The sequence below is a fragment of the Callospermophilus lateralis genome, unplaced genomic scaffold, assembly GCF_048772815.1.
Source record: "Callospermophilus lateralis isolate mCalLat2 unplaced genomic scaffold, mCalLat2.hap1 Scaffold_323, whole genome shotgun sequence".
Lineage (NCBI taxonomy): Eukaryota > Metazoa > Chordata > Mammalia > Rodentia > Sciuridae > Callospermophilus > Callospermophilus lateralis.
Window position 1 is genome coordinate 1,296,020 of NW_027513809.1, and position 24,032 is coordinate 1,320,051.

Here is a 24,032-nt window from a genome sequence, read left to right on the forward strand (position 1 = left end):
TACAGTAATTCTATTTTTACTTTTTTGAGTAACCACCATCCTGTTTTCCATAGTGACTGCCTTATTTTTCATTCCAATTGCTTCACATCCTTGCCAACACATATTACTTTGCAGGTTTTTTCCCATAGTAGCCATCTTTTAATGAGAATAAGGTGATATTTCATTGTGGTTTTGAGTTGCATTTCCCTGGAGATTCTGAACATCTTTTTAAACATTTCTTGGCATTTAGATATCATATTAAGATAAATGTCTATTTGAGTGTTTTGCCCATTTTTCAATTGGATTATTTGATTCTTTTACCAGATTTTCAGTATCTTTATTCACAAATCAGTATTATAATGGTCAGTTTGGATGTAACACCTATGATAAAATAATTATGAAAAGTATAATATTTACAATTAAACAATTGTTTTATATAAGTGGGTCATGTAATTTCCTTCAGTAACAACTTAGTGGACCCAATTCTACTCTCTAAATGGACCAATTTTATGATTCTTCTGGGAGTTTTGAGTTGGGAATAGTTCCTTGGTGTCCCTTTCAAGTGATCAAAGCTTCAAAATATCCCTAGAAACCAATAATTGGAACTAGACCTCCTTAGTGGGGAAAAGGACACTAGATATGATGCCAACAGGATGATGCCATCTGCTTGGCTTCAGAGCATTCTGCACTCAAGGTCAATCTAGAGCCTATACATATCCTGTCACTTCTCAAATGCCCAAAACTGTTGTATTTATCAGGAAAAATGAGAGACGGGCCTCAAGGAAGAATCAGTCCAAACAATCATATGAACATGTCTAAATTTTCAATACCAAGGATTAATTTCTGAAGTATAAGCTTATAACCAGAAGCTGTCCAGTAAGCCATTAACTGGAATGCATGTACATCATTGCCAAGGAGCCTCTGGGCTTACAAAATCATATACATCTTATTTGTCTCTGATTTTAAAATAATCCATTCCCTTGTTGGGTATGCAGGTAAACAGTGGAGAAAGTGGTGCATCTGCAATACCAGCTGGTGCTAAGGATTTCAATGCTTCCAAAGATGTGACCTAGAGAAATTTATTAGGCACCAGATGGGTTCTTCCCTCTAAGCCAACAAGAGCCCATTTAAGTCACTTTTGAACTTTGTTTCAAGCTTATATTATACAAATTCTAGTTGTGGTTGAGGTCAGTCTCCAAAAGTTTCTTGAGCTATTCTTTGGACTCTGTTTTTTTTCTACTGTGTTTTCCTGAATGATCCTTGAAACCATATTTACATCTAGTCCCAATCATCTTTCCTATAGAGATGTTGTAGAGTTGTGACTTTCAAAGGTCTGATTATACTGTTTAAAAACAATCTCCTGAGAGAGTCCAGGTGTCAACATTTCAGGTCTATTTTTACCATCTGATGGTGTTTGCAAGCAACTGTCAGTGCCTGACCCAAAAGGGCAAAATGTTCTTTAGCAGGGAGGAGGGGAAGGCATAGTGTCTAGGGGTAATGCAGCACGTTTGTGGGTTGGTATTGCTTTGACTTTTACATCTTGTTCCCCAGGCAATTAGGATCCAAACTGCATTCTCCTCAGCATCTCTGAAGCTGAGCATCACATTTTTCATTGCTCTCTGAAGAATTTTCTTGAATAAATGTTTGAATTGTTCCAATGTCTTCATCTGGTTCTGTACTTATCTGTAAAACATCCCAAACTTTTTGGTGCCAATGAACTTGAATATAAATGACATCTGCAAGGGTTGCATCCTTGAGACTCACATACTTCTCACACAGCAGAAACAAGTCCTGAATGAGACATTCCTTTCTCTGCTGGAACTTAGGGTTTTCAGTTGGTTAACAGATTTAAAAAAATCCCAGGCATTTAAGGTTCTCATCATTTCATACATGGGGATTTTCAAGATGGTCCTCCTGATAAACTGGGCAACAGTCTCATCCAACTCTTTGGCAAGATCCTCATCTCCAGAAGTGCCCTCAGCAATGGTGCCCACTAAGGCACCTTCAAAGCCACCAATGGCAATTCCTACACCCAAAGGCTCCAGGATTTGGGGGTCCGCAAGGGCCAAGATGTAGTCTGTTGTTGAGTAAGAGATCTTTATGTATTCTAGATTTTAACCCCATGTCAGATTTATGATCCTATATTAACTCCACATCAAATTTTTTCTCCCATTCCATTGGTTGTCTTTTTACTCTGATACTTGTGTCCTTCGATGCACAGACATTTTTAAGTTTGATAAACTCCAAGTTATATTTTTACTTTTATTGCCTGTGCTTTTGATGTCATATCTAAGAAATCATTGCCAAGTCCATTGTCATGATGTTTTTCTCCCTACATTTCCTTCTAAGAGTTTCCTAGTTTGACATCTTATGTTTAGGTTTTTGATCCATTTTGAGTTATATTTTGTATTTGGAATAAGGAAGATATACATTAATTCCTTTGCATGTGGCTATCCAGTTTTCTTTTTAAAAATTTGTTCTTTTTAGATATACATGAGTATATTTTGACATATTGTACATACAAGGAGTATAAGTTATTCTAATTAGAATCCCATTCTTGTGGCTTTATATGATATGGAATTAATACTGATCATGTATTCGTATATGACCATAGGAAAGGTATGTCCGATTCATTCTACTGTATTTCCTAATCTCTCTCCCCTACATTCATTCCCCTTTGTCTAATCCAATGAACTTCCATTTGTCCCCTCCTTACTCTTCCTTGTTGTGGGTTAACATCCACATTGTCAGAGAGATCATTTTTTCCCCATTGTGTGGTCTTAGCACCTTAGTTGAGAATCATGTGACCACATAGATTATAAGTGTTTATTTCTGGGCTCCTTATCCTTTGCCATTGGTTTCTATATCCAACTTAATTTCAGGAGTATATAGTTTTGATTGCTGTAACTTTGTAGTAATTTTTGAAATCTGGAAGTGTGAGGGCTTCAGTGGTGTTTGGTTTTTGAGTTTTTTTTTATATATTGTTTTGTCTATTTGAGATCCCTTGATATTCCATATAAATTTTAGGATTATTTTTCGATCTTTGCTTAAAATGCTCCTGAGATTTTTATAGGTCCTGTATGCTGTTTGTTAGTTGCTTTGAGCAATGTTGACCTCTTAACCATATTAAGTCTCCAGTCCACAGACACAGGATATCATCCCATTTTTCTAGAATTTCTTTCAGCAGTGTTTTATTGTTCTCAGAGCACAAGTCTTTCACTTCCTTGGATAAGTTTATTTTTAAGTATTTTGTTCTTTTTGATGCTATTGTAAATGAAATTGTTTCCATAATTTCCTTTCCAGACAGTTCATTGTCCACTTTTGCTTTTATTTAAAAAGAAGAAGAAATCTGGCTCCATCAGCTGACTTTCCTGCATGGCAGCAGGTTTTGAGCTGAACAGCAGCTGCTCCTTGTAGGAGGACATTTCTTCTCCAATTTGCTATAGGCCCTGCCTGGCCAGCTTCCCCTCACATTCCCTGCCTGCCCCCTACAGGTATTTGTATCTTCTACCCCTTATTTAGATCATCCACAGCGGTGGGTACACACTGCTGCTATCCATTAGGAAGGAGCTAGAGTGTTGGAACACTCTGGAACAGGCAGGCACCTTGACAACTGAACAAAACAAAATCAAAGCTGATTTTCCATGCTCCTTAAATTATCCGTAAGCACCCAATTAATTTATTGCAACCATTCAAAATAGAAAAAACTTCAGAAACATATTGTGTGTGTTTTTCTGTACAACAGGATGCAGAATACAAAACTATTCTTTGTGATTTAACAAAATAGACAGTAATGACCCCATCCTGTGCTGGGTAATAAAGAAACTCCCTCGGGAGTTAGTGAACTATGTAGAGTTGTTTATCATTGTCTCATAAATGGCCACAGATGTGTATTCCAGGCTCTTGCATTTGCTAGGCAATTTTTGTTTTTCTTCCCTTCCTAAAGGTTCTTGTCACCAGCAGTACATGTGCCTGTAGCAGTCTGCCTCTGCTTCATAGCTGATGCTTTCAGCACACTGTGGGCTGGGACCAGGCAGCAAGGTTTACTAGAACTGTCAGAGTCAACAGTGGCAGAACAAGTTTCCCGTAGTCTCACCATTGCTTCACAGCTTACCCATGAAGTGGGGTAACAGAAGAGCCCACCCACAGATGAGATAAGGGACTGATAGCCAAGAAGACCAAAGCCACCGAAGTCATAGAGCTGACTTGGAGCAGGCAGAACCACAGGGCAGGTGACTCTCCCCTGCAGCCACAGTCCTCTGGCCACCTGGGGGCTGGAGGCACTGCCCATCACTATGGGAGGCACTTGACCTTTTGGCACTGAGCGCACTCTGCCTGTTCTTTAATGGAGAAATAAAAAGCACTTCTGCCTTTTCTGCATCCTTCTCCCTCTTGGGGGCCCAAATCAACTGATCTACAGCTTAAATACATTTTTACTTTACCCAAGGAACTTCATTTTGGATTATATCCATGAGGCGCTCCCTCCACTTCATGGCTCTGTGGGAAGATTTTTGTTTTGTTCATTTATTTTAGATTTTTTAATTATAAACATTTTAAAATACATTCAATATTTGGAAAACACAAGTATAATTAACCCCACATACCCATCATTCATTTTCAACTTTGCTGTTTTGTTTCATCTCCCCCCTCCACCTTTTCTTTTGTCCCCCTGAAGGCAGGGAGGTGGCACATTTTTACATAACATTGTTTTGTTTTCAGGCACTCATTTTAACAACAGGCTGTAGTCTCCATGGATCATCATGTATGAGCTATAGTACTAGCAAGGAAAAGTACTTGCACCACTTCTTGTCCTTTTAACAACCCTCAAAGGTAAATCCCCTTTTAGTAGATGAGGACCTTGAGGTTCTGACTTAATGTGTGGCTAGAACAAAGGCTACATGATGGTGTATTAGTTGGGAAACTCTGAAGGAAAAAGCAACAACATTGTTTTCTTCTTTCTACTCTCAGATCCCCACTCATCAGTCACTTTGGACAGCAGGTGTTAAGTCTCCCTACCAACAACTGTTTCTCTGATGTAGGACACCAACTGGATGTCCTCTAGTTCAACCCAATATTGCTGCTCACTGCCTGGAGATAAAACCAGATCCCGAAGTTGGGCTCTGGGTCACGCAAGACTGCCCCCAGTTCAGATGCCCAGCTGCAAGTCCCAGGTTGTGGCCTATGCCTCTGACTATAGACCAGGGCTCCTATGGTCCTCCTCCATGTGTTCCATTAATTTTCTAGAGGAGCTCACAGGGCCCAGAGAAACACTTGACTTCCACTTGCCCATTAATTGTAAAAGATAATACCAAGAATACAGATGAACAGCCAGATGACAGAGATGTGAAGAGGCATGAGAAAGGGGTGTGGACATTCTAGGCCCTCTTTGGGATGCCACCCTCCAGCACTTCTGTGTGTTCAACTACCTGGAGGCTCTCTGTCTTTTTGAGTGTTTAGGGAGCTTCCTAGGCATGATCAATTCCATCAACCAATTACAACGGCCCTAGGTGATCACCTCAACTTTTCTCTCCTATCCAGAGGCTGGGGGAGGGCACCCAATGTCCATCCCTCTATCCTGCCTCAGTCTTTCTGGATATAGCTCCCATCCTGCATTTATTTAGGGGCCTCCTACCACTAGTTGTCTTGTTAGTACACAAAAGACACTTATTACTTTGGAGATTCCAATGGTTTTAGGAGCTATGAGCCAGGACCCCATGGGGATGCCAAATATGTATTTCTTACACAGATGCAGTTCTGGCTATATAACAAAAAGGTCCCAAATGTAGTACCCTGAGCACGTTAAATGTTTCTGTCCTGTAAAAGTTTGCCTAGGTCCAGATCATGCCCAGGGTGACCATGTGGCTGGGTAGGGACCCAGATCTCATCTCACATCACTCAGCCATTCTCAACATCATAGACCAAGATGGCTGCTCCAGGTTTTCTTGTCAGCTGGAGGTGGAGAAGGGAATATTGCATGGTGTGCCCATTCCCTTGAAGGGCAGGATCCTTAGGTTGCATGCATAGTTTCTACTCACCAATCACTGTGATGGTGCATTTTGTCACATGATCACACCTGTGAGGGAGACTGGGAAATGTAATCCAGATTTGGGGTAGGCTGTGACCTAAAAAAAATTTAAAATTCAATTATTAAAGGGAAGGGAAAGAAAACGGATACTGGGTATTAGCAAGCAGTACTTTCATGATTGGGATAAAAGGGTTCTTTTCAAGTTCAGGATGTGGTTTTGAGTTCTTTATATTGGACTCAATTGTGGCCCATTTTAATAAACTCAGTGGTTTCTGGTTAAACTGGAGATAGAGATTCCTTGATTAGGGACTTGAATCATTTTTCCCTTGTCTCCATGAATATTTACTTTGTGCTTTTCTGTTCAGAACATTTATAACCATACTTTCCTTTTAGAATAAAATTTATTCTAATAGTAAATTTACATTTAGTAAATTAAATTCTCTCACCCTCACTGAAGAGGCTCCAGTTACATCATAACAGCCCCTCCATTGATGGTTTTAGTTTAAGCTCTGCTCTTTCCTACTTTCATGGCCATGGACACATTTCCCGTCTCAAAGCCTCCTTGTCCTTTCTTCAAATAATTCCATCTACTCATCTATGGCTGTAGAGGTCAACAAAGGATAAATGAAGGTTCTTGGCACACAGTGAACACTCAGTAAATTTTATCTGTGTTCAGATATGTGTATAATCTCTCCCACTAACTCTATGCTTTTTAATTCCTATCATTTCTAAAAACAATAACTATAGCATTTTTTAGCATTTTCACAGCTATCATTTAATTTGTGCTTTACAATACCTGTGAAATAGGTAGATGTGTTAGTAAGCTTCCCACCACTGTGACAGAATGCCTGAGAAAACAACTTAGAGGGGGGAAGATTTATTTGGGCTCATGGTTTCAGAGGCTTCAGTCCATGGTCAGCTGGCTCCATTACTTTGGACCTAAAGTGAGGCAGAACATCATGGAAGGAGGGTCTATTGGGGGAAAGCTGCTCACCTCATGGCAGCTGGGAAGCACAGAAAGAGAGAAGGAGGGGACTGGGGACAAAAGTCCTCCTCCAAGGACCCACTCCCTCCATTTAAGTTCCACTTTTTACAGTTTCCACCACCTCCCAGCAGTCCCTTCAGCTAGGAATCCCTTAATGGATTAGAGCATTGATGAGATCCAGGACCTCACAATCCAATCACTTCCCCCAACTTTCACCCCTGAAGATTGCTGCATTAGGGACCAAGCCTTCAACACAGGAGCCTATGGGGGACACTTCATATCCAAACCATAATAGTAGAGCAGATAATACTATTCTTCTCATCTTCTAGATTAGTAAGTACAGTAGGGCCCCCCTTATCCAAGGAGGACATGTTCCAAGATCCCCAGAGGATGCCTGAAACCACATATAGTGCTAGACCCTATATAACTTTTCTTCCTATCCATACATATATGATACATATGTGAGAACTTTAACATATACATTAGTTAGGTGAGAGATTAACAATAATAATAAAATAAAATAATTATAACAACACTATAAGAAAAGCTATGAAGGAAAGACTTATGGTCTCTCAGAATATCCAATCATATCCTACTCGTGCTTCTTTTATTGACAGTAGGTAACTGACATTGGAAAGTGTAGATAAGGGGGACACGGTGCACAAACTCAGAGAGATGGATTCAATTACTCAAGGTTGCAACCTCTTCCCTCTTGCTGGGTCCTTCCCATGTGCACTATACCTGCTCCACTGGCTGTTACCTTAAACCAATCACAAAGCGGCCCTCTCTCAAACCTCCCCTCAATTTACCCATGACAGCCAAGCTCTTCACAAGAGTTGCCAGCATGTGCTACCTCCATGTCCTCTTTCTAATTCTCATCAGCCTGCCCCATTTGATTTGTGCCTCTGCCTAATTGATCCTGGATAAAGCCTGACTGGCCTCAAGCTCTCTGTTCCCTCTGACTCTTGCCCTCAACAATCTTATCCATTCCTGTTTCCACATGCCATCCCTAAAGTTTGTCACCTATGTAGGCTTCTCTGGTCTTGATGGCTCCCAGGTCAGGGGTGGGAGCTGGTTAGGAGAACCCTTTCACAGAATTCCAGACAACAAGGAGGACCTGAGCCAGGGTGGGAATGGTGGAATTAGAAAAAAAATTAAAAAACAATGAATACAAAAGATGCTTGGAAATATTCCCATGATGTGGAGACTACATGGCTTTGGGATTCCGAGGGAGTCATGGATTCTAACAGTGGGTACTTGGGAGACACTCATGGATAGGACTGCAGGGGAAGCTATTGGGGCATGTCTGATGCAGGTTGTAGACCTGAGCCTGCAGCGAGGGAGGGACATCTAAACAGAAAGCCCAGTGGCTAGGGAATGTTTGCTCAGAATCATTTTCCTTACACTTTCTCTGCCTAGTGATGCAGGCACCCTCCTCTCCCCACCAGGGCCTGCAACTTTGACAGCAGAGTGGATAGAAGGAAAAATGTTGCTTCTCCATGATGTAGGTCATTATCACATCTACAGGGAGCCATGGTAGTGTATTTTAGAGCATCAATATAAAATCATAGCATTCCTGACAGGTTTTCTAAAGGATAGGGGACAGGTGGAAATGTGTGACCTGTCACCTTCAAACCTTGTGGCTATACTGGACAGACCTAAGGAGACCTGAAGGCAGACCTAGTCATCTTGGGAGTTTCTCAAGGTCTCTATATTTTAAAAAACCCTATACTACTATGCTTCTTGGAGCTAGGTTTGGAGTTACAAAGAAGTTCTGAAGAATTGAACAACTACTGAAAACAATCTGAAATCTCCCTGAATTAGGTCCAGTAGAGATGAAGTTGTAGTTAACCCACATGGCCACATAGGGGCAGCACACACTTCATGAAGTGGTCCCATTGGCTTTGGTCTTAGTCCCACTGCACCATCTACCCTCCCACAGACTCTCAGAGCCTCACTCAGGGATCTAACTTTCTCAGCACCTGGCCTTCAACCCTCATTCTTGTATGCTAGGATAGGAGGGCCATCTACCTCCTGATGCCCTCTGGAGTCTCCGAGCTGTGTTGTCACTTACCACCTCAACGTCCCAGCACCTTCCTTCCTACTTTTGGCTTGTCCTATTCACCTGCCTTGTCTCTCCAAGTCCTAGTCATAGTCTCCAACCTGGCCAGCTTCTCACCACTGGCAGCCATAGCTTTATCTCTAAGACTGCAAGTGATTCCACAGAGTGTGACAAATCTGTGAGCAGAATGACAAAGGAGAGGAATCCAGCAGCCTCACATGATGGGTTTTGAGTGCCACCATGGGGCACATTGTTCAGGCAATCGATATCTAGTTGATGCAGAGTAGCATCCAGGGAAAAGCCACTGATATGCCTTGAAAAAATGTTGACTTTCTGGTTTTGTTAACAATTAAGTCTGCCTTTTATTCTCAGACAATGGGGAGAATTCAAGGCAATCATGTGGCATGAGTGCTTCTTTAGCACAGTGGTCTCATCCTGGACATGTTTGCCAAAAGCCAGTTTTCCTTTTGCTCTTCTGGGATGTCTGATCTACTTAGTTCAGGGAGGAAATGTCATTGAAGTAGCCATATACGCCTGGCTGTCACAGGTGGCTGAGCAGCATGACACAACTTCTGGAGTCGTGGAGAAGGGACTCTGAAGAAGAACTCTGAGAATGTGGGTGACAATGAGTGCATGCCAGCATTTTGACCTTCTAAAGAGTCCAGTTCACCTCCTCCCAATCTGGAGAAAGTCTGGGATCTTTCCAGAGGAATGGAAGAAGTGTTGCACGTTGCCCTTGAATCCCTGCTTCAAATCCCACTGTCCTGAGTAACCAGGTGACCATACCCTTTCTTTAGTTATGCAAGTGAACTGATGTGAGGAGGGACCCCAGGAGAAAACTGTCTGGCTTCTCTGACACTTCCACCTCCGGCCTCTGAGCCTGCTAGTCTCAGCTCAGGCACTTGGTCCTTAGCATTTAGGTAGGAACTGAATCAGTTTTGACAGCACCCTGTGTAGTATTCACCTGATGTCCTTCCTACAAGGGGGCTGAGCCTAGTGTGGATGCAGAGACTGGGACACAGGTGCTGAGAGCGTGACAGGTAACCCTCTTCCACTACAAAGCCAGCCAAACAAGTGTGGCCTCCAAAAGGCCACCAGAGGAGTGGGAGGAGGAGGGAGAGGTGGTAGGAACCGGGGGCTCCTGAGGAGCCCATTTGGGTCAGGGGGATAGCAGAGATGGCCCCAGGTCAGCCAGGCAGCTCAGGGAATTGGTGGCAGCGTCTATTTGAGAGTTTATGGTAAGAGGCTGGAGCAGGCACAGACTGCACATCCCACCCTTTAAGGAAGTGGGGAGGAGAGCAGCAGGGATGTGGTTAATGACTGGGAGGAGGAGGGAGAAAACACCAACTGTCAGCCCTTTTACTCAGCCATAGCCTCCAGAGCCGCCGCATGGTACCTGTCACAGACCCTGACTCACCTGAACCTGCGCAGTCCCCGACTCACCTAGCAGCGCCCTAGAAGCTGTCGCCGGAGTCCGCGCCTCGCTCTCGGTGAGCTTCCTCTCGCGATTCGCGAACCCCTGGCACACGGGTTCCTGGCTTGACTGGGTGGAAGGGGCTAGAGCGGGCGGCAGTTCCGGCATCGGGGTACCTGGTACCAGGAACTACGGGTTCCAGGAAAACACGCGACTGACCCAGAAAGTAGGAGTCCCGGTGCTGTGCATGCCCTGAACTCTCTGGCCTTCAACTGGGGGCCCAGAGGTTCTATTTTTGAGTCTCAAAGGTGTTTTCCCTTTTTGTGCTCTTGATATAGACAGGGGAGGCTGGGGCCACTGGCACGAAGGAACGGAAAGCTTGTGCCTCTAAAAGTCAGAGTCAGAGCCATGAGCCAGTTGGTGGCTTGGGAATCCAACTTAAGCTCCTGCCTCGGACCTCAGCCCTTGCCCCGCCCTGCTCCATTCTCTAGGCCCTTCAGCACCCCCTGGGGTCACATTCTTCACCCACCCCATCCCACTCCACTCTTCCAGTATTTCTTGTCTCCCTCCCAGTTTTCTGAACCCAGAGCTCTGACTGGAAGCAGGCTGGGCGCTGCAAGGGGGACTCAAGCCTAACTCCTAACTCCGGATGTGTGTGCTTGGATCTTTCTGAAGCTGTCTTCCAAATACCCCTCAAGGGTTAAGCTCTGGGCTGCTTGCTCCTGCTGTCAGGCTGTTTGTGGGCAAAGCTTTGGGTCAGTGAATATGGAGCATATGGGTGATGTTCTGAAACCCACCAAACGCTGCCACTTGCCCTAACCCTGGGCCATATGACACCAGAATGTTCCCACTCCCAAGGGGCAAGCTCCAACTGAGATAATTTAAGGAACCAAGTTGGGACCAAGGGGTGGCCTTAGCCAGCAGGACTTGGAAAACAGAGGCAGAAGAGGTTTAGGCAGACCTGCAGCTAGGCTGGCCTAATGACGGCATGAACAGGGTAAGGGGTGCCAGGAGTTTCCTCCATGTCCTAGCTGTTCTCTGCTCACCTGAAGAGCTGTTGCTGACCTAAGCACTGCTGAGGTTAGGAGGGCAGGGAGAGCAGGATGCAGCAATGAAAAAGTGACTCAGGACAGAAGAGAGAAATGAAGCAGTCACTCAGAAGACCCAACTTTGGCAGGACAGTCTGCATTCATTCATTCTCTTACTGGCTTCTCACCTGCAACCAGGTGCTGAAGCTAGGTGCAGGAAGGCAAGGTGAGTCTGACATGTCCCTTGCTTGCCAGGACAGAGTTGGGAAGAGCAGGGCATGCCATGGGAAGGGGCAGAGTACAATCAATCCAGTGCTTGGGTGGGAGAGCAGAGCCAGTCAGGGATGGCCAGGAAGTGTTCCTGTCACAAGGGACTTTAAGTCAGGACTGAAGGATCTATAGGAATTTGCCAGGAAAGAGGAAGAGGGGAAGAAGACAGCCCAGAGGAGGGAAGTTCAAATATCAGAGGCCAAAAGCAGCAAGTTAGAAGCAGCTTGACAAATGGTGGAACTGAAAGTAGCTTGGTTAGTTGGGAGCCTAGAGAACGCAGGGGTGAGGGGAAGCTGTGAGGTAAATTGAGACAGCTCCTCAGAGCCTCTGAAGGCATGCTCAGGCTGCTATGGCAACTCTTGCTGGAGCAAAGCTTGGGACCTGGAGCCCAGCATGAGACTTCCCAGCATGCCTTCAACTCTGGGATGAAGGTGCCAGATTTAGCAAATAAAAACATGAGACACTCAGAATTTAATTTCAAATAAGCATATTTGAATATTTGTTTTCAGTATGTCAATTCAAAAATTTGGGACATACTTATACCCATACTTATGCTTATTCACCATTTATTTGCAATTCAAATCTAACTGGGTGTCCCGTATCTGTCTGGCAACCTTTCTGTAAGTTGGAATTCTTCTGGGAAGTCAAAACTGGGAACTGCCTTGCTGCCTTGAGACCGTCTCAGGATACATTTATCTTGTAACCAAATTCTCCCGGATTCCATTTTGGACTTCCATCACTGAGTGACCTATGATGATAATGATGATGATGGTAGTGAAGAAAATCAGTTCCCTGGTCAGCTCATTTGTCTATAGAGCTGGAGGAGGGTGGTGCCTCAGAAAGAAACTGGGCTTCAGAGCCCTCTAGGGCTGGATTCAAATTCGTGGAAACCAGTTAACTTCTCTGAGCCTCAGCTCCTGCTTATGTGGAAGATGGGTGATAGTGCACTATGGAAAAAGTGGTCCATATTAATTTTTATGACACATTCACAGAGGGTGACAAAAACAGCACCCACAGAGTGCTTGGAGCTCCCTGATTTTCATTCCCATCCATGAAGCCCTCAGAAGTGTTGGGGGAATATGTGTAGGATTGTTCCTGATTGGGGGGATAGTCCCTGGGCAGGGAGGGGACTGGTGTTTTTTCTCAGGGCTACCATACCCATCTACATGGCCTGTTTCAAGAAGAGGAGATACCCAGGCTTGTCCTTGGAGGGTGGCAGGTAGGCCAAGTGGGAATGACTTAAAGCCCATTTAGCTGAAGGGAACTGTGAATGAATTAAAGAAGAATCCACATCAGACGCCTAACAATGCCTGATGCTGACAAATTCTTCATAAAATGAGGCTTTGATTATTCATAGTTTTATAATGAGATCCTTATTAGAAAAATGGAGCTCTGGGATGGAGGGAAGAAGGGTACCTTGTAAACCAGGCTTTGACTTTAATAAGACCATTTGTAAGGACAAATTAGGGGATTCCTTAAATGGGTCCTGGAGGGACTTAGAGTCTGTTAAGAGAAAGGGCTGGTTCCAAGCCCAGCTCTGGGACTCTGTGTATGATCTTGTGGGAACCGCTGGGTTATAAAGTGTCCCTCTTTCCAGTGGTAAATCTCCCTATCCCTCTGCCCAGTAATAAGTATTTTTGTCCCTAGTCCTTTAGGGCAGCATTTGCCAGGAGTGTTCAGAAAGACTCTGTGCCATGAGATAGTTAGAGGTGCCCCATTGGCAAAACATTCAAATGAGGTGTGTCATTCATACTGGCATGATCAAGGTTATGGTAAGTGATGCTGAGTAAAGTACACAAAACTGGTTTTATGCAAGCACTCATTGAATACAGCCTAGAAACCTTGAAAATTTCTAAAGGATGAGGCATTAGGCATGTAGTGAGTGTGGATTGGGGCACAGGGCAGATGTCACACAGGACTTCTGAAAGTATTGTTCCTCCTCTACCCAGGACCAGCCTGTCTCATCCTGGACTTTGCTGTGTCCACCTCAGAGATCTTTGGGGAACAAGCTCTTGTGTGCAATTCTCCTGACATCACCATCCTTCCTTGGGAGACTCTCTCCATGTTGTCCTAACCCTTCCCCTGCATCTTATGCCCCTGTCCCTGATAACAGTATTTCCACATCCCTAAAAATGCTGATAAGGCTAGGGGAGAGGATATGGTGGTCCCTCCATGGACTCACGTGTAGGGTCTCTCAGATCTAGTTTTCCCCATGTGGGCCTGGCCTCCTGGGTGAATTGTGGTTACACAGGGGAGATGGGAGCAGAGAAGCACAGGAGCAGAAGTCAGTTTTTTGAGGGTATGGTACTGAGCAGTCTGGCTTCATGACCATTCCTCATGGAATGGACCAGTTGCAGGGCACAGGAGCGAGAGCAGGGGCACAGTCTCTACAACCCTCATGTGGGCTTTCCTCCTAAGCAGGCCAGTGGTCAACAACCCAGGCTAGGAATCAGCATGCCTAAGTTCCAAGCCCAGCCCTGGGACTCTGTATGACACTGGGCAGGTCATTTAGCTGTAGTTTCCTCATCTGTAAGGTATCCTTATCTTATGGGGCTTTGGTAAGGCTGGGGTGAGATAGTATACACTGGGAGCACACACCAGAGATGACACTAGCATGACCCTAAGCAGATGGGACAGGCACTCTGCTGTTTCAGGATCACTCCTATAGTGCCAGATCAGGGGGACTATGGGGGTGGAAGAGGCAGATCTTCAGGGGGCTGTGACATGTATCAATAAGTACAGACTATTATTTCAACATGTTGATACCCATAGGGCCTATTCACAATTTAATATCCTCAGCTGCACATGAAATATTCAGTCCAGTAACAGGCACACAGTGGGTGCCGAATGAATGTTAGCTATTCTGTTTTGGCTTGTAGCTGTATCTGAGCTGGTGGGAAGCACTTTATTTATTTATTTTGTTAGTTAGTTATTTAGTTCCTAAGGCTGTGGGCCACTTTCTTGGCGTCAAATACATCTTCCCTGGGGGCTGCCTTATGGGCACACATCAGACACTTAACAGTATTTACTCCTGCCCGTCCCCCTCCCAGTTCACTGCACCTTGGGAATAGCCAGGCCTAATTAACTCTTTAGCAGCAAAGACACTGTCCAGCGATGCCCATCAGGAACTGGAGCCCCAGTGATCATTGAAAGTATTCAGAGAGCTGATAGGAGAAAATAGTGCCTGTCCTTTCTGGGCCTCTTCATACTGTGTGCAAAGCTCTGAGCTCTGTGAGGGGATGGGTTGGGGGAGGGGATGGCTTTTTGAGTCACTCCGCTGTTTCCCAAGGTATAATTATTACTCACAATGACAGTTTGATTAAGAGAGCAGACTCCAGGCTGCATATTCTGATGCACTTTTTACCTAGATGCAATGGGCAGATAAAGAAAATGGCGTGGTTTTTATTTTTAAGAGACTCTTCAGGTGGGCTGCAGGGATGGGCACTGCTCTAGGTTTTGGAGTCTTCTCCAGCTCTTACCTTTTCCCCATGTTAAGGGTGAGATTGGAGCCAAAATCCACAGCCACTAACATCCATGGAAGGAAGAGGGTTCCCTTTATGCATCTTGGCTAGGGTCGCTAACATTTCCCCACCCTCCAGTTGTCTCTTCCTTTAGTGTTCTGAGCCCCCACCCCTATAATCTGGCAACAAGAAGATTACTCACTAACCACAGGACAGATCTCCCTCCACAGTGGTCCAGCTCTCCCACCCAGGCTTAGGGCTCCCCATTTTCCATGCTCTTTCTCTTGTGGAGGGTCTTCCACCTGACTCTCTGAGACTTCCCCAAGCTAGGGCAGTCCCTCTGGTGCCCACAGGGTTCAGGAGGCTCCTCTCAGCCCCTCTGGGAATTGCACTCAGGGTGGTTTTTGATCTTCAGGGGTTCCTGTTCCAGCTGTGTGGGAAAGGCCAGACTACAGTCCTGGCCCCTTGAGGAGGTAGCACACTTGGTCCTGGTTTCTAGTTAGTGTGCTTTGTTCTCCTGACCACTTCCTCGGGCACCCAAAGCTCCTCTTTGTTCTGCAAGAGTGTGTAGCTCTAGAATCTTTCCATGGGGCCTCACCACCCACCACCCCAAGTGCCTGCTTTTTACAGGTTCCAAGGGAGCTGATTCTGCTGCACCTGCGCAGACACTCTTGGCAGCAACCAGTCTGTCCCCTTGCTGTGGCACAGGTGGTTAGTGCTGATGTACAGGGCTGTCAGTAGAGGCCTTTGCAAGGCCTTTGCACCATAATTCCCATTCCTGAGCCCTAGATTCCACTGCAGCCACAGATGGGGCTTTCTTGGGAAGTGGAAGGAGAGTCCTGCTCACAGCCTGGGCACTGGCTTCTTCTGCCTGCTAGCTGTGTGACCTTGAGTGTCTCTATTCTTCTAAGCCTCCCTTTCATGTTTGAAAATGAAGACTTTGTCCCACCTCTTTTATGGGGCCCTTGAGAGAAATACACTACTTGTGTGAGGATGCTCCAAAAAACTCATGGGAGTTGGCTCAGGGAATTGAAAGAGTTTGGGGACAGAATGATGTGGGCCTGAATCTTGACTGATTTTGCCAGGTAATGGAACTGCTCTGAACTGTCCTTTCCTCCTGGAAACTCATTCTCGGCCTTAATTGAGTGTCCTTCCCCTGCACTCTCAGAGTTCCATCTTTTCATCCAAATTTGAAGGAGTCTGTCTGTCCTTGCAGGTTTACAGTCTGGCATGGGAAGCAATGCGTGGAGGTGAATAACTGGCAATATGTGAATTTGCAATCCATTACAGGGGCACAGGGTGCTATGAGATTAGACGACAGGAAGACTGGTTAAGAAATGTGACAGAGCCTCATGAGGAGTGGCATTTGAAAAAGCTCTGTAAGGACAGGTAGGATTCAGCTGTGGGAACTTGGGAGGGTGATGTAGTCAAAGAAGAGTGTAAATAAAAGCAGAGAGGTGGAAAGAGCTGGTCTCAGTGACTCATTTGGGGCGGAGCCCAGGGTGGCAAAGGACAACAGAAAATAAGGGTAGAAGTGAGGTGGCCTGGATCTGGAGACGAAGGAGTGTGGGACATCATGGGATTTTATTGGGAAAGCAGTGGTGGAGAGCTGTTGGAGCTGTTGCCTTGGGTGGAGGGGCCTTGGTCAGATTCAGGAAGTGGTGCGAACTGGATTGGAGAGTGGATTGAAGCTTGCGCTTGCTGAATAAGGGACTTCGCAGTGGCTCAGTTCCTGAGAGTGAATACATTGTGTGGTTTGGGTTGAATGTGGGGTCTGGATGGTTTCTGTGCATCAACTGGAAGCTTCTGCTTTCTCAGAGCTGAAATTGGTTCTTTGATGACTTAGAAAACCTGTGGGAACGTCAAGCAGTGTAGGCTCTATAGGTAATCTCCCAGTTCTGAATTTTCTTTCTTCCATGTTCTCGATTCATACCTAAGTCCCTTTCCAGGGGCCTCACCTTGGAGGTGCTGGGTGCTGATGACTCCCAGGTTCCGCCTTGCCCAGGCCCTCCATGGCCTCCCTTGAGAAGCTCATTGTAAATGCCGCAGCTTGGAAATGAGACCTGTCTTTCTCCCCAAAGCATGTCCTCCTCCTGCAATCTGCCTTTCCCTCTGCAGTGCTTGTTTTCCCGCAGGCTGGGTTGGAAACAATGGCTGTCTCTCCCCTACCTCTCTGCCTTTGCTCTTCTCTGCTCATATTTTGCCCATCACTAAGTCCCACAGATTCTTTCTTCATGCCTCTCATTCCTTCTTTCCTTACTCAAGCCCAGGCCTTATTACCTCATGTTACTAAATAAAAAACTCCTAAGGGCTTCTCTTCGGATCCCTCGAAAGTTCCCCAGTGCCTTAATTCCCTTAAATTTACCCTGACTTTAATATTCCCTTCTATCTCAATGTTCCTGTACTTTCCAAAGGAAGCCCTTCACCCCAGCCAGCCTGCTGTGCTTACTGGTGACCATCAAACCTCTGCAGAGTCCTGGGTCCTGCCTGGAGCACCAGCCCTGTCTGTGTGCCCCAGTCCCCAGTCCTGCATACTCATTCCTCAGGACTTGGTTGCAGGCCCACCCATTCAAACTCGAGCTCCACTGGAGCCTCCAGGCTTCTCTGTGTCCTCTGAACTCCCAACATATATCAACTCAGCCTGCTGCTAAATTCCCCCAAGACAGGGAAACACTTTTCATGTTTTTCTCCTTTTTTTTGTCCTCAAATTGCCGGGCTAGGTGATTCCATTTCTCTGGGCCGAGAAGTAGGACCCCGCCCCCGCTGCTCACTCATGCGTGCTCATCTGCACAAACGCCTGCAGCCTCTTCCTCATTCCCTGCACTGGGCGTCACAACACCCAGTTGCGACATCCACATGGCAAGGACCGTATCCCAAGCCTCTTGAGTTCTCGTCCCAGGGACAGGATGCCCTCCTAACCCCTCCTGAAGGTGGAGACTTCCAGTAGCCCAGAGAGGAGTCATGGATATGCCCCCAAGTCTCCCCATCTGTGAGGTACTGCTCTCTCTTCTCTTTTGTCCTCTGGCTTTGAGCCCGCCCTTCTGGGCCCTGGTGATGACAGGAGACAGGAAGCGGGTGGGAGTAATATTCACCCCAACTGAGGGTGAAATTGCGGTGGGAAAATAGGAGAGAGACTCTTGGGGGTAGGGAAACAAGGTTTTAGTGACCTGGACTTTGACCTAGCAGTGTGCACAGACTTGCCATGGTCACTGGACTCTGAGCCCTCAGCTCCTCCATTCCCAAGAGGTGAAAACACTCCATGTACATTAACTTCCTTATCTATAGAGGAGGCTTCCATTGTCCCCAGTGTGACCGCTGAGCCCTCTGCCTCCATCTTTACCTGACTCTCCTTCACCCATGTGCTGAACACTCAATCCCCACCCCCCTGGGTTCTCACCCAGGACCCCTGGGGACATGGGACAGAGATCTCTGGGTAAATGGCTGCTTCCTGGCCATCCTACCACAAGCTTCTGGATGGGTCACCTGAGAAAGCCTGAGTGAGCCTTAGGATTCTCATTTGTGTACATGATAAGTGGGTTGGGGACTTTTTAACAAGAGGAAAGCTTTCTTCAAAGTAGATGGTAGGTGGAACCCCAGTATATAAACCAGGTGAGAATACACCCATCCAGAGCTGAAGTGGGAGGGGAGATGCCCCAGCTCCTCTCCGTAGTGGCCCCTGGGGTCATCTTATGAGGTCTATGTTGAAGGGGGAGTGTATACATTGTTACGGGTTCCATTCATTATGGGGGGACTATAAATGTTGAAGTGGGGTTATATACATTGTGAGGAGTAGTGTACATCATTGGAAGGTTGTATGTAATGTTTGGTGGGCTGTATGCATTGTTAAGAGATCGTATATTTCATTGGGGGTAAACCATTATTGGGAGTTTGTATATATTGTTGGGAGACTGTATACATGAACCCTCTGAAAGTAAATACTTTTTACCTCTGGGCAAATGCAAAAGTTCATAGCTTTCATCTGACTCTCCAAGGAGCATGTGACCCATAAAGATTAGGAAGGCCTCTTATAAGATGTTATCAGCATTACAGGTCATTCATACCCATGGCCATAAACTTGGGCTCCTCTTTAATTCTAGCCTGAAAGCCCAGTGGACAAAAGAATCACACTGTTCTGATGGCCATGATCGCCGCCCTAGGATGCAGCCTGGTGCCAGACACATGGGCATCATTCAATGTATACAGCATGCACCCGAGTGTTATCCTAATAAGGAGGGCTTTTAAAAAAAGAAAAACATTAATTTGAATATGTAAACTTTTTAGGATAATATTTTATATATTATTTTAGTGATGGACCTTTTAAATCACATACTATATAAAATAATACATTATCTTAAAAATACTGCATTCCCCAATGCTCTCTGATATAGATGGCTTTGAGCAGTTTGCCCGTCTGTGATGCCAGCATCCATCTCAACACTAGGGTCTTCCTATATCAGCTCTTGGTTCTGCACATACCTCCATCCCCATAGTCTAGGGAGAAATGGCTGTTTCTTATTAATCCAGAAGGTGTTTATTTTTTAATAACAGCCTTTTTGAGAAATAATTCACATTCCATAAAATTTACCCTTTAAAAATGCACAATTCATTGGTTTTTCAGATTGTGCAATCATCACTATTACTAATTGCAAAATGTTTCATCACTACAAAATAAACTCTGTCCCATTAGCAGTAGTCTCTCCAGCCGCTGGCAACACTAATCTACTTTCTATTTTTATGGAAAAATCTTTTCTGGTCATTCCATGTAAATTGCCTTTTGTGAATGACTTCTTTTATGTAGCATGTCATAGTATTTATCAGCACCTCACTCTTTTTCATTGATGAATAATATTCCATTGTATGGATCTGCCACATTTTACTTACCTTTTCATTTACTGATAAACCTTTGTGTTGTTTTCTCTTTTTAACCATTATAAATAATATCTCTATGAACAATCATGTACAAGGTTTCTTGTTTTCATTTCTCTTAGTTATATACATAGGGGTGGAGTTGCTGGGTCACATAATAACTCTGTGCTTATCATTTTGAGTAATGACCTAACTATTTTCCACAGTATTTGCATTATCTTCTATCTCCACCAGCAGTGCATCGTGGCTTCAATTTCTCCACGTTTCTGCTGACGCTTTTTGTTGTCTGTGATTTTGATTTTAGTCAAAAAGGGATCTTAGTTGGGATGAAGTGTATCCTATTATGATTTTCACTTGTGTTTCCCTGATCACTAATGATATCGAGTCTCTTTTCATGCGTTTGTATGTCTTTTTGGAAAGATGTCTATTACAATATTTTTGAAAGTTTTTATTTTTATTCCAAGTGCCCCCCCCAAAGATGTTATTTATTTTTGATGCCCACAATCTAACCACTTAGTTCATTTCTTTTACAAAATGCCCTTCTATAGATTTGTTTATGACATTTAGCATTGGTTTTGATAAAAGTCACTGAATCTATATCATAGTAGTACCCCACCTGCTTAAAAAAAGTCAAACCATTCTATCAAATGACCTTTGTAAGCACCCCAAACTAGCAAAACTACTGAAGTGGTTCCAGGCTAATATTTTTTCCCCAGTCTATTTTTGTTTAAAATTAGGCAGTTGAGAAAGCAACCCAAAATATAAAGATCTGTAAGGATTTGACTATAGAATTCCTCATTTCTGACAGATAGTTAGGGAAGGAGAGGTTTACCTTATATTTTACCATATGTGACATTGAAACATAAATGGATATTAGATAGAAGAATGTGGATGTGAATGGATGAAGGGATAGTGGGTAGATGGATGGATGGATGGTGGATGGATGGATGACACTCAGATGGATGGTGGACAAGCAGACCAATGAATGAATGAATAAGAAAAGGGATGAGTGGAACAGCCATGACAGTCTTTCCCTCTGTGGGCTGGGGCTGTAGCTCAGTGGTAGAGCGCTTGCCTAGCACAGGTGAGGCACTAGGTTCAATCCTTAGCACCACCTAAAAATAAATAAATAAAATAAAGTTATAAAAAATGCTAAAAAAAGATTTTCTAATATCCACTTAGAAAACTGGCATTAGCCTTTAAATTACATTTCATAGAACTGTATATAAAAGAGTTTTAAAAACAGATTTGTGGTTACAGTTTAGAAGTAAGATGCATTTTCTGTTGCCTCATATATCTTGACTATGTTCCTTTAAAATGGGGGAACCTGAGGCTGCCCAGTTTCTGGATGTGGTCAAAACTCGCTGACCAAGTGATGTAGCTTCTGATTCTTTGTCACTGGAAAGGACCTTTGTGTCTGTGATTCACACAAGGATGTTGGGTTTGCCTTATTCAGGTCCCATCTACACTGAATCCTTGCTCTTTCCCCAAGCACCTTTACTTCTCTCGCCTCAGCATGGGACCGTCTGGTCATCTCAGGGACCAAACTCACCATGATTCACGACCAGTTTCCAAAGAAAGACTCCCTTCCCATTCTTCCCATTTGGTCCTCCCCCAGAAGACATACGGGAGCTGGCAAAGGGAACTTGAAGTCTAGGGTGAGAGTGAGGGAAGCAAAGAGGAAGAATATCAGTTAAGAAGATAAGAAGGGAGCTGTGGCCAGACATGAAGAAGTGGCAGACATAGTCCCACTCTCCAGAGATGACTTTTAAAGGCTCAGACCCTGAGAGAAGAAGGGAAGACAATATTGCTCTCTGGAGAAAGCTTCACAGAAGCAGCTTGAAGGGCAGGTTCCTGTGAAGTTGGTGCTGGGAGCTGTGGTGGGGGAGCAACTGCAAAGGGCAGCATGGACAGGGCCGGGACCCCTTCCTGTTCCAGTGGGGTGCAGGGGGTTGAAAATAGGGCTTCAGATCTGCATGGATCAGATAAGCATCCAGATCCTTTCCATAGGACTTTAGTCCACTTCTAGATAGAACTGAGTGTGTTCCAGTGGAGTGACAGCTAGTCCTTCCACGCTATGCCAGGAGTGTCTGTCTGTCCTCCAGGTGGATGTTTCCCTGGTTTTGAACATTTGCAAGGAAAAAGCCCTTATTCTTCCCCAAAGTCATGCTTCCTTTTTCAGGGGTGTGGAGCTAGTGGCTTTGAAGCAGTGAGTCTGGAGACCACTGCATTCCAGTCAGCCCTTTGTTTAGGTGGGTTCCGCATCTGCCAGTTCATCTAACAGTGGATGTAATGGGGCCTATGATGTTCACATCTGTACAGAAGGTGTGCAGATTTGTTTTCTTGTCATTACTATTTTAACAATGCAGTGTAAGGACTATTTACCTAGCACAAACACTGTATTAGGTATTATAATATGCAGATGAGTTGAATGTACAGAAGCATGTATACAGGTGTGCAAATATGGAAATACTGTGCCATTTTATATAAGGCAAGAGACTTGTGCATCCATGGGGTTGTTATCTACGGTGTGGGGGGGGTCTCAGCACCAGTGTCCTGTGGACACCAATCATGACTGTATTTACTACAGATCAGGAGATATGCTGAACACTGGGGATGCAGAGGGGAGCAGAAAATTACCCTCAAGATGAAATAGCCATGCACACAGTCATGTGAAAACCAATTGTGCTGCCAGATAGCGGTGCAAATGCCATGGAGCCACCAGGCCAGAGCTACCAGTGTCCCCAAGGAAAGGCTCAAAAGGCATCACAGATGAGGAAAGGTTGTGAAGAGTGGATATAAGTGACCTGGACAGAAGAAGGTGGTGAGGTGCTTTCTAGAATGAAAGCACACGTGCCACTGGGGATGCTATGAACAGCCCAGGGGGCTGGACCTAGCAGAATCATGGTGGGAATAATCCTGGTGGGATGCAGACAGGCCTTCTATCACAGTGGCTTGCCATTAACATTATTCTCTGGCATCAGGGAGCTGTGGGATGTGTAGGATAGGGTATGTAGCTGTATGAGTTTTCATGAGAGGAGAGTCAGAGTTTTGTTTTGGAGAGGAGGACTCTGGCCCCAGACAAGTGCTTGTGTCAAGCACAGAGAAGCTCTAAGTGGGAGATCTGCAAACAGGCATTCTGGCCAAGGGCAGCAGGCAGGGCCGGGCCTGTGCACAGCCACAGGAAGTGCAAGCACTCCAGGGGCATGATCAGGTCCACAATGCCTGCTGCCTGCTGCCAGAAAGGCTGGTGGTCAGGGCTGGTCCCTAGGAAGAGCCCACTTTCTGCTTTCTTTCCCTGTACTCCTGTTTGCAATAGGGGCATGGAGAGAACAGTGGGCTTGGCCAGGTGAGCAAGATGAGACCTGCCTCCAGCAGGAGGCACAAAGGGTGAGATGTGCTTACTCCACAGTTTGGGGAACCCACAAAGAGGACACCTACATGAAAATCAAGAGGGTGGCCAGGCATGTGTTTTTGCCTGAGAGTTGGAAGAGAAATTGCATAGGAATGGTGGAGCAAGGAGGATGTCCAGGAAAAGGCTCTAGGGGAGGCTGAGGGCTTGGGCAAGGACAGAGGCTGGCATTCTGCCTCCTGCTGCCCCCCTCCCAGAGCACTTGGCTGCTGCATCCAGTTGTGCCTGGCACATGTTTTCTTGAGATAAAAATTATTTTTCACAAGTACACACCTTGCTAAATGGAGTGGTGGGAAGGCAGGGGCCTTGCTTTGTGCCCTTTGCCTCCTTATCCAGCAAATATAGAGATTCACAGCTTGCACTCAGGGAACATTCATCCAGATCTGAGGAAGTTTTAGGGAAAATACCTATGGAAAAAGTACAAATGTGGAGATGGTTTCCAGTCCCTGTGGGAACAAAGGATATCAGAAGGATTCAGATTCAAAAAAGATGCACAAAGTCTCATAAGCTGGTGAGGGGAATTCAGACAC

The 24,032-nt window shown here is 45.1% G+C and overlaps 1 pseudogene; it reads right to left on the minus strand.

The window, feature by feature from the left end:
* Nucleotides 1-925: 925 nt before the first annotated feature.
* LOC143640527 (centromere protein N-like) lies at nucleotides 926-10,633 on the minus strand (annotated as a pseudogene).
* Nucleotides 10,634-24,032: the final 13,399 nt, after the last annotated feature.